We start from the raw sequence: 12,013 nt of genomic DNA, 5'->3' as shown, positions 1-12,013 counted from the left end.
AACTCGCGTGCAAAAGAAGAAACAATTCCATTAATGAAAGCAATTTTCATAAACTGATAACACCGCGCATGCAATTTCAATTCGTCACGGTGCAAGACGTTATAATCGTAACGTGTCACCGATTAAATGTTCTTATTACAGAACTATGTATTTGCGCGTGACACGGAGTTGTAATTTAAGAATAATTAAGGGAACAATACCGTACATGCAAATATGTACCAGCCGGGGTTAACCTCTTAATAGCTTACGTTATACTCCCAGTTTAAGCGCATTTAGACTTTAAGGACTTGATGTATGCACTGCGCGAGAGCGTGATACCCTTTTGAAAGGGAGACCAACAAATTTAAATCTTTATGGGTGTTACGGATATAGAAAGTTGCAATAATTTACTTTTGCGTCAAGGCTGTGACAATTGAAAGTAAATTTATTCGCCAATTCAATAGACGAATTGTTCCTTTAAAATATATTCAAAACCATTTGTTATCGTAATTGCTGGACTCTGGTATATTTATAACATTTTTTTTTTTAAATTTACACGTTTGAACGTGTATTTTTGAATAAAGAAACGTGATAAATTACAGGATAAATTTGTTAAAAATTTTCTTTTATATTTCAACAATCATCTTTTTTCTTATTTTTCTCTTCAGAAAAAAAAAATTACCTTTCAAATTTTTTACACGATCCTTTATCTTCAACATTCAGACACCAGTTTTTTATTTCGACCAGTGGAGGAACAGTGTCGGAGATGTTTAGAGAGCCACTTTGGATCAATTAGCACGCGTCATGGAAGGGCGTGTAGAAAAAGAACGGGGGATTCAGAGGCCGATCTCGTATGAATGAAGAAGACGTCATCGCATAGTTTTGATTAGACTGGAATACGAGACGAAGGGAAAAGGTCTCGGTCCCGTATAATAAATGCATAGAAGGTGTAATGGGGCGAAACTCGATACCCCGAACCTGCTTATGGTGTCTATTACATCGCGTGGCAAATTGTCATAATGGTCGAGGGACGAAAACTCGCCATTTACCGATATCATTATACATCTGATTAGGTTTTAGATTTATCTCTTCTCGAGTCGATGCTTCGAATTGGGGTAAATTATTAGCCTAATCGTGTCGATTAATATTTTAAAATTCAAACTTTTATTTCAATTATTTATTTCGTGAAAATTAGACGAAGAAAAATTCCCAAAATGAAAACTTTTTTTTTGAAATAACATATTTTCGAGTTTATGGATGACTATAACTGAATTGAAAAAGAGTTCAACTATTATTGTCTCGAAATGGGAGATTCTTTTTATGACCTTGAATTTAGAAAGCTAAAATTAAACGTGAGAATAATCTTACAATTAGCCAGATGAGAGAGCTGCATCTTTTTTCCAATCCAATTTTTATTACCTTGATGTCTCTTTTCGTTGTGCTTGTTCGTCGAATATTTGCATTTTGAAGTTGAGAATTGGTTTCATTTCGAATTGCGATAGAAAAAAAATTTAGAATTTAAATTGCAAGGATGAATGTGTACGTACAACGACGCAACGTCTTGACAAATGGGCAAAGTTCAAGAGCGAAATAAATATCGGTGCAAAGACAGATGCTTCATTCATTGAAAGATCGCTCAAATATGATAGTAATGTTATTGAGCAATTCTTGCGCACGTCGACAGAGATCAATCTTCTCTTCTGTATTTTAATTGTACGGGATAAGTGATCGTTATTAAAACTGACGACTGTATCGGGACGCTGTTGTATATTCCATAAAACGATTTTATTACGATTTCTGTTTATTCAATTTATTCTTTCTACCTTTGTTAATTCTGAATCGAATGTGTAAAAATGTAATTTTAAAGTCTTTTTTGAATTATTTTTTCCTATGAAAAATACTTTATTATTTCAAAATTAACGATATCATCGAGTTTCTTAATATGAAGCATTATCTTGAAATATTTACAGGGATTTTGAAGAGAAAAAAATACTTACATTTATTACAATTTTATTACAATTTTTTATTATATCAATATTTAAAGTTAATTATAATATTAAAGAAATCATTTCAATTATATATTTTACAAGTGTTTATATTTCCAATAATTAAATTCTATATAAATATAACTTTGTTAAATGTTAAAATTTTGAAAAACCTTTGTTTTGAGAATTTAAGAAATTAAGTAAAAAAAAAAATATTCAACTTTTTTAAATTTAGCTAATCTACTTCTTTAAGGTAATACGAAAAATAAAATCTTATTCCTTTTAATATCTAATGAGATAACCAAAATTTTTCAAGAGGCTTTAATGCTGATAAATTTATATTTCCTATTTTATATAATAATTTGCTGGAAAATAAGTTAGTGAAACTAAATTTATAGAGAGATTTCAATCAAGTATTGAGTTTCAATTAGATTTCGATAGAATCTTAAAATATAATTTGATTAAAATATAGCATTCGTAAAATATTTTAGAATTATACGACGCCATGTTTTCAGCGCGCCAAATTCAAATGAATAATCTTTAAAAGATTTTAAAAGAATTTCATAATGTTTATTACAATTGAAGAAGAAATATTATTCCAAAGTTCAAATTAATTGAATATAATGAATCACATTGCATGTTTTTATTTCACCTTATATATTTTAAAAATCAATTACAAATATTATAAAGTAAGGATTAGTGGATTATTAACAACTTTTAAAAATTCTTCTTCTTATTTGTTCTTGTAATATCATCGTTTTTTAATAACACGTGATATTTTAAATTTGTCTCTCGTTGTTACGTTTAAATTAGAAGATAATATGATGATTGATCTTTCTCAAAAACTTGTAAAACAATAAAACAAATGCATATTTTCATGAAAATATTCAAATTTTACTTAATTTGACAAATTTTAATTTTAACGAAACTTTGTTCATACGTAGAATATTTTTCCAATTTGATAAAAAAATTTCACGACACTAAATTCCGAATATTTTTTAATTTAAATCCTCTCTTTATTCTACATATTTATTACAAAATTGCATTTAAAGATCGAAGAGGTTTCGTAAAAGAATAAAAAATATTTGAATATCTTCGTGAACCGCTGTACGCACGTGACACGTCTTCTTTACTAAACGTCGCTTAATAAACGCGACAATATTTTCCCATCACAATTTTATCATCACCGTATATACGAATATTTTCCACTGCGGAATAGTTTTCACCCAGGATCCCAGGAGAGAATTTCACGAAAAAGCACGGGACCAAATCGACGTCCATTCTAAACTCTTGTTGGGGCAAACGGATAAAAGCAAGCGCCCGCTATAAATATTTTCGCAAACTCGCGTTCCGGTTGAACCGTTATTTGTTTGTATATACGCCGCGTGCACTATCCCGCGTGGACGTTTCCACGAGAAGGGAACACAGGCTTGCACTCGATCCTTCCTCCTCCTCCTCCGCCTCCACCACCCCCTCTCCACCCCCTCCTCGCAGTGTCTTTCTGCACGCGTTGTAACACGCGCCATCTACGTTGCTCCGTGCTACGTTGCGTTAAGGAGATTTGAAACGATCCTCGAGTATCGTTGCGGCATTGTGTTTAGGTTGGACGGTTGATTTACGAGCGGCTAGGCCCGATCCGTGTTTCGTTACACGTAGGTAACGCGCAGGCTACATGCATTGCCTCGTGTGTTTTATCGGTTTCCGCCACTTTTTCCTCTTTAACGCATACCTTTAGGCTCGCGCATGCCCGAGATTACCGCCGTTATCGACAGAGATCATTGACAGAGATGGGAGAGATTCTTTTCTTTCGTATTTTTTTCTCTTTTTTTTCAACCGTGGAAAGAGCGTGTGAAACTTTGAACCAAGGCATTTTATCATTGTTGAACGATATCGTCTTGTTTGCGATCTCGTGAAATGGCGAACGAAGCGAAGATTGTTGCTTTATCGCGATTAAGATTCATATTTTGAATTTTGAATAAAATTTGACGTATTTCCAAGTTTTAAAATATTCTTAACTATTATTAATACATCATAACGTGTAAATTATCGATATATTAATAAAATTTCGTTTCTTTAAATTCCGAAGAGAATTTTATTCAAAATTCACAATTATGAAAATCAAAATTTTTCTCGTCAATTTTCCAAAGAAATATTTCATTAAACGTGATCAAAGTGTTACGCGAAATCGTGTTTGTTATTTGGATTACCCGTATCCAATTTCTCCATCGAGAAATGGAATCGTGTTTATTACAGGAAACGAATAGAATCGAGTGGAGGTGTGAAACCATCTGATTCCATTGTGGCAAACTAATGCAATAAGATCAAGCTGGCGATACTGTCTGTTTATACAGCGTGTTGTGTCTAATCAGGGACAAAGAGTTTATAAGTTAATATCGTTGTTACTCGAATCCCAATTATCTGAATTTGATTGTGGACATTTAAATGGCATTTGAACTAGAATATATATATATATATATATGAATTATTTTATTACTTACATTGAGTCTTTTTAATTTTAATACGTAAAATTTAAAATACATATTAAAAAATGTAAACAATAAATTTTATAAGAGATATTCTTTAAACGATTTTTAACACAAAATATTATTAGATTATAATCGATATAAGTAGATATTTTTGAATAAGTGAAATAATATTTTTAATTTATATATTCATTATACATAAATTTTTATAATGTTATGTCGAGACGAAATTTTATAAAAACAATTTTAAATAAAAATATCTTCACAGGATAACTTTTAAAAAAAGAAAATTGATCTTTGAATCAAAAATAAATAATACAATCGTATGTGACATTTTTCTTAAAAAACATCTTTCATAAGAAAAATTTTAAATAAAAATATCTCTTCACAGGATAACTTTTGAAAGAAGAAAATAGATCTTTGAATCAAAAAGAAAATTGATCTTTGAATCAAAAATAAATAATAAAATCGTATCTGACATTTTTTTTAAAAAACATCTTTCATAAAAAAAATTTTAAATAAAAATATCTCTTCACAGGATAACTTTTGAAAAAAGAAAATTGATCTTTGAATCAAAAATAAATAATACAATCGTGCCTGACATTTTTCTTAAAAATTTTACAATACTGAATAATAAAATTAAAATTTAATTATTAATAAATTAAAATTAAATTAAATAATAATATTTAAATTTTTCTCGCGGGAAGGAAATTCTTTGCAATGATCTATTCAACGTTTCACGAGATTCGCGAGATTAATTGGAAAGCGAAATCCTTTGAAAAAAGTTGCGAAAAGTCGAAAACTCCGCCGTCTTTGCTTGTTCTTAGCTCTTGTTCAAGCGTGGTTCGATTAACGGTAAGCTTCTAGCGCTGATTCTTTGAGAATTTGCGAGGAAAGAAGAGTGGAAGAGTTGTTAAAAAAAGAAAAAAAAAAAAACCTGAAGAGAGAGAGAGAGAAAAGTTTCCACAGGTTTGGAAGACGTAACTTGACGCTGAACGGCTGGCCAATGGGTGAAAAGAAGGGTGAAAAGTGATAACTGACACGTTCCTTTTAAGCGTATTCTGCGCTTTGTCTACCTCTCGACAAGATTCCTTCGTCCACGCATGTATTTTCGAATCGGTGTGCCTTGTGCCAGCTCACTGTTTACGGCCTCGTTCGAAAAGGGAACTCGTGACGATGACCAGATTCGTTTCAAATTGTAATTCCGCGGACGAGAGATGTGTAATATTTTACGACCGTTGCGTTAAAGAGTTAATAAGAATATCACGCCTCCTATTCAAATATGAACATTATACAATCTCTGAATTGATTCACGTGTTATTGCATCCTTTTGTTATACTTAACTTTCCTTTCCAACTACGCAAATTTTTATCCTAGCTTTTGTTATTAACAATACTAATTATTGTAATAATAATAAATATTTTGTTGAAAATATTTTTTCAGAATAGGATAATGAATAGTAAAGCTTTGTAATTATTCGTAATTTAAAATTTTTATCATTACATTTGAAAGTTGTATTCCACTTTCACTTGTAAAAAAATATGTCTATAAACTGGTATACTAATGTAATATATTTAAAATATTGCATTCACTTTGTTCCATTAAAGATGTATTTTTATTAATCAGGATAATATGTCATAATTATTACAACTTTTACTAGAAATTTTTTTCTCCTTTATACAAGAAACCGGTTCTAAAAATAAATAAAACTGATTCGATAATTAATCGAATTTGAATTTTTAACACGTAACGGAAAAGTTGTTCAATCATTTTTTAATATTTACGATTCTTTTATCTAGATCTTTGTGGAGGAATAATCTAGCGTTTAATTATAGTTTTCTTGGCTGCAGGATTCCCACCTGCTGCGCAACCATTCGTTAAACCAACGTGAGCCAAGTTACTTGTAAACGCGAACAAGTGGCAGATTAATAACACGGATTAATTATACAATAAGTTCATCTATTAATTGGATACAATTTCGCGCAGGCCAGTGTGAAATTACAACCGAGCCCTTGTACGTATTTGACCCGTATTAAACCATCTTCTATGGATAACCTATGGTCATTAATAATTCGAGCCTCTAGAACACGTGGGGGCGCGTGTACGTGTGAATATTTTTCCACTGTGAAATAACGGCAGAAATATCGATTTTTTTCTTTATAGAAAAAAATCTTTCAATTTGTTTGAAAAAATAAAAAATATCGTCGATCGATATATATTATATTGGATCGAATGAAAAATAAAGCAGGCTTAAATATACATCTCTTACGCGTTTATGCGTATTATTATGACGTAAAGATATAGTAATACGTAGGGATAAAAGTTGGTAATTACACAATTTATAAAGAAAAACGCAAATACGGCGTCAACGAGCAAAACACATTTCATAATACTATTTATATCCACCCTTTAATTAACTCCGTTAATGAAACGTCCGTTATCACGCGTAACCAGTATTACAACTTTATAATGAATTTAAATACGCCGTTGCAAGGCTATTGTAAAAATTTGTTTGCTCCGTGGGTAATTACCCGGCGCAATAACGACGCGAGGCGAAAGAAAGAATTGTCCCTACCTTATCGACCCCGCAAGCTTAACCGTGGACGAGACAATTTGCACAAGCGTGGATGGAAGAACCGCCTCGCAGGATATTTATGTCGTGCAATTCCCGTAGACACTCGGCAGCCGATCGATCATCCCTTAATAAGAGTCGAAGCAACGTGACTACGAGTGATGAAAAATGAGTTAATTAGCATTCCAGGGGAAAGTCTCGCGTCCTTTTTTTTTTTTTTTTTTTTTCCCCTAGGCGGATTTAATGCCGGCCATTGATCGAGGATCGTGTCGTATTAAATCGTTTAATGAGCCAAGATATCTTCATACAACGATACGTCGATCGAAGAAATAACCTGGTCCATTTAACACTCGCGTGTGCTCGCAAAAAGCGGAGATTTATCGCCCTCCTTTCGAGCATAGATCCTTCGGTAAAAATTTTACGAACGAATACGATTTTTTTCTTATTCGTATTTCGAATTTTGTTTTCGATGAATTTTTGTGAAATTAATTTTTTTTTTTTCCATTTTAAACATCATAAATTATCAGTTATAATATTTTTAGTCTTATTTATTATATCGTATTACAAATTTAATAATAATACGGGATATTTTTCCCGTAAAAGGAAACTCGAACGAAATATTACGAATAATAAATATTGATATTTAAAATACAGATTAATCCGAAAAGTGATGTAATCTATAAATAACATTGCTTTAACATCGCTCTGTGATTCACACAGCGAATAAATGTAGATGGAAAATGGAGAATACGTGTTATTCCACTGTACCTGTCTGGCCCCGATATTTCACGTTGTACTTTAGTCTGCTTACGTGTAAAAATTTATATTAACAAAGTATCGCTATATAAATCATCTTTACCAAATAATAAATAACAAAATTATTAATCTTGAAAATTAATATCATCAGGAAATGCAACTTTTCTCTTTCATGCTTTCATTCGACGATTTTATTTTTTTTATTAAAAATGGAAAAGAAATATCGTGATATTACATCTTATGTCCTTTAATAATGAAAATATTGAAAATATTTTCTGTGTATAAACATATTTTTCGTCCAATCGAATCATCTCTTTCATAAATTTTTTTTTCACAAATTGGATGAAACGAAATTTTCTTTCAAGTTGAAAGAAAGCTCTTATAAAGGAGGGGCAAACTAATTTCACTCGACACGATTAAGGACTTGATCTTTGTCCCCGATTACGCAAGTCGGTAAGCAAACTCGAGCAAGGCTAATACGTCAAAGTGTAACCTCGACGTGTATTTCCACGCATTTACCTCGGCCAACTGAGCGTCGTAGAATTTCCGATAATCCTTGATTCCTGCCATCCCATCCTACGTGATTTCCCTACACTCTTCCCGTAGAATCTCTACTTTTCACCAATGACACGTAGAGAGAATTGTGAGGAGGAAGTATCTTTTGTGAATTGAATTCACAAGTCCGGCATTCTCTCCCTTCTTCTCCATTGTTTCGCACTTAATCGAGAAAAATGTGCACTACGTGACGATTAAATAATGGCTGAATAAATATTAATTTCTTTTCCCTTTTTTTTTTCCAAAATTATACGACGACTGTCGTATTTTCTTCAGTTTAAGAAAGATGCATTTTATTACTATTAAAATGAAAGATAAATTTAATTGTATTTCTTAAAATTTGAAGAGATTGATAAAATTATTTTTATCCAATTCCATTGTTTCAGGTATGTAGGGACAAGCTCTCATTCTAATTTTATTTCAGTTATAAACGCTTTTTCTGAATTTGTTGCAATTATTCTTATTTCCATATTATTGCAACTTACGAATATATTCACGACGAAGAAAGAGTGGATTGAGAATAAATTCATCTTCCAATTTCAAGAATGCAAAGTCTGAAGAAATTGATATTCAAGAAAAATAAAAAACGAAAATATTTCGAGCATAATTTGCTGGAAGGCTGGCGACAAGGATTCCTTGCAAAAGCGACGGATTTATAAAAAGAAGCAAAGGTCGTTGTACACGACTGGTTTGATCTTTTAAGGGCATTGACCAGTCTCAGAGTATCGTGCTTGCAATTGTTCGATTGTCCTGACGCGTGCTTACGCGTACACTGGCCTTAATTCGACGCCCGTTTATGGTGACTCACTTTCTCGTACGCCATTTGCGTCCGCGAGACGGACGAATATTATTAGGCTTAATAGTTAGCCATAACCTTTTACGCGCCCTCGCATTTCTTCCGCAAGGATTTTCGACAAATAAACAAGCGGCGCTGTACGCGCGTCAATCTCGCTCTGAATTGATCGTCCAATAAGAAAAAAGAAGACAGTTATGATAATTTTCTTTCGAACGCGTCGATTGGTCGCCGATCCTTCAACTCGATCCAATCGTGTCGCGTTGTAGTTTAGAAGTTCGAGGTACGTCGTTATAGGTTAGGTCTGCTTGGCGGGCCATTCAAACGCGTCGAACTTTCTTCAAAGTTTGAATAAAGCTTTATATAATATTCTTTCAATAAAATTATTTTAAATACATATTCATCCTGTATTCGGATAATTTGAATAAGCAAATTTTGAATAACTAATATTTAAATATACATATTTAAAGTTTTAAATTAATTTCATTTACGTCGATCTTTCGATCATTCTATTTTAATTGCTTGTAAAGAATTTTCAATTTCTTCAATTTTCAATACTTTATATATTAAATTTTCTATATTTGTCTCATTTTAAAATTATAAAATTTAAGAATATATATTGTATTATCATATAATAATATAATTTAAAAAAAAAGATTAGTTTTTGTTCAAAATTCAAATGGATCAATTTGTAAATAAAATATCTAGTGTATTCTAGTTATTCATTTTTCATTCAAGAATCAAAAGTTTGTGTTTTCATTACAAATGTAACAAAATATAAAAAATATATAAAAGATAATCATTTGCACATAGTAGATTCATATTTATATAAGATTATACGTATTACTTTTTGCTTTATATTTTAATAATTTTAATAATTCACGACACTTTACATCTTCATGCCAATCGATCGCAAGTGATGGTGTATCATTACTCAAAACTGATCGTAAGCATCATTGACAATTCTGATTGACTTTGCGTTCGATAAACGACAGCAAGCCTTGACAAAGATGGATGAATTTCAAAACCTGTTTGGCATTTTGTTGTATTTCGTTCATGATGTTGATTTCCAATCAATGTTCCCAACGTCTTATTTTGACCAGAAACACGTTCGATTTTTTGTAAATATATACTCGTTTGCTTATTTAAATTGTAATCTACTATTTTTCAATCATTGGCTGGTAGAAAGTGACATTTTGAAAAATCGTTTGACAATTTTTCCAATTATTTCATTTACATCTCGATTCAATTACATTTCATTTCAATTTTTTTATAAAGAATTTTCAATTTCTTATTTCTCAAACTGTACAACAAGACTGTATTATAATTAAATATATTGTTTAAAGAATGGAATAATTTTTTCCTGTTAAAGAAATATTTCAAATAAAATTTTATTGAATTGTAACCAGTAATAATAATAAATACTTTATCTCATTTTAAAATTACAACATTTAGACACACTGTCAAATTTATTAACATCACAAAGAATATTAATATTTAATATTTCCTAATTTCAATAACACAAATTGTAAATACACTTTCATGTACATACATGAACAATGTATGTGTATTCATCAAATTTTAAATCTAAAATATTATTTTCACTTTTACAGCAAGAAAAAAAAGAAACAAAATTTCTAAAAAGACAGGTCCACGCAAAATGGAAAATACATTTGTTCGACCAACGGATTTTATTTTTAAAAATAAAATAATATACCCATTTATCATCATCAATTCATATTTATACTTGCAATATACGATTCAACTGTTATACGCATAAAGATCACCGTTATTCCCATGCCTGTTCACGTAAATTATCCAACGAAAGAAAAATGTATTCCTCTCTTTTTCCTTTACAACTTCCGATAAGGTAAAGGAACAATTGGAACTTTCATAAGTTCTAAACCTATCCCATTAGCTTTCTCGCGAGTTGGATTCGAATTAAAATATGGCGATATCGGTATAAATCAGAATTTAAAACGGGCATGATGTTCATTACGCTTTCACCGTCGCCACCAACGTTCTCCCCGAACATTTTCCACGTATATACCCCCCTCGAATCTCCAATTTGTATCTGCTTATTCGTCGGCGAGGTTAACCTCGTCGTCGGCGCGAAGGAATATATGTAAAACGCAAATGTCGTTTCCGATAAATGTCAAACGTAAGTGCAGCCTTGGGCAATCTTGTCCCTATCGTTCGTTCCATTCTCTGCATCGCGCTGCTCCAAAGGAGCTGGAGAAAGAAAGAGAGAAAAAAGGAACGATCGTTTCACATTGTGAACGATCGGGAAACGAGTTTTGTCAAAGAGATATCCTCTGTGAGATATCCGTGTAATTATATCTGTCGAACGACGGTATGTGGGTTCAAAAATATTAATGGCATTCCTACTTACCTATTTTATCCTTTTCGTTATAAATGATAATATAATAGAGTTGGAACGTGTAAGGATAATAAGATTGATTTCTTTTTTCTTTCAAGTTTCTTTCACTTATGTCAATTTCTCCAAATATTGAAATTGACATAGTATGACCGCCAAAAAATATATAATTAAATTTATTAAATTAATAGTTTATTACAAAAAGTTAATTTAATATAATTAAGTTTATTAAATTCATTTGGTTTCTTCAGGATTTGTCATTATTATTTAATTTCTAATAATTTAGAAAATTTTATTTAATGGTAACAATTTTTTTTAAATTAAAATTATTTAAGGAATTCGAGGTGGTAATTTTTTTTGTAATTTGATATTGATTTTTTTCTATACTTCATTTCATGTTTAATAACAAAAGTAACTGAAAGAATTAATTTTTATCTTCCAAATGAATTAATTAGATTTAATTAGATAAAAAAAATGCTAGAATATAAAAAAATTATTCAAATTTAGCTTCAA

At 30.9% G+C, this 12,013-nt stretch overlaps 1 protein-coding gene across 1 annotated transcript in view; it reads left to right on the top strand.

Annotated features, from left to right (window-relative positions):
• Positions 1 to 12,013, top strand: part of LOC724319 (netrin-A-like) — a 172,920-nt gene that overhangs the window by 117,664 nt on the left and 43,243 nt on the right. The window lies entirely within an intron of this gene.

This window comes from Apis mellifera, linkage group LG2, assembly GCF_003254395.2.
Source record: "Apis mellifera strain DH4 linkage group LG2, Amel_HAv3.1, whole genome shotgun sequence".
NCBI lineage: Eukaryota > Metazoa > Arthropoda > Insecta > Hymenoptera > Apidae > Apis > Apis mellifera.
The sequence above is the reverse complement of the archived record's forward strand: the minus strand, read 5'-3'. Positions and strand labels throughout refer to the sequence as shown.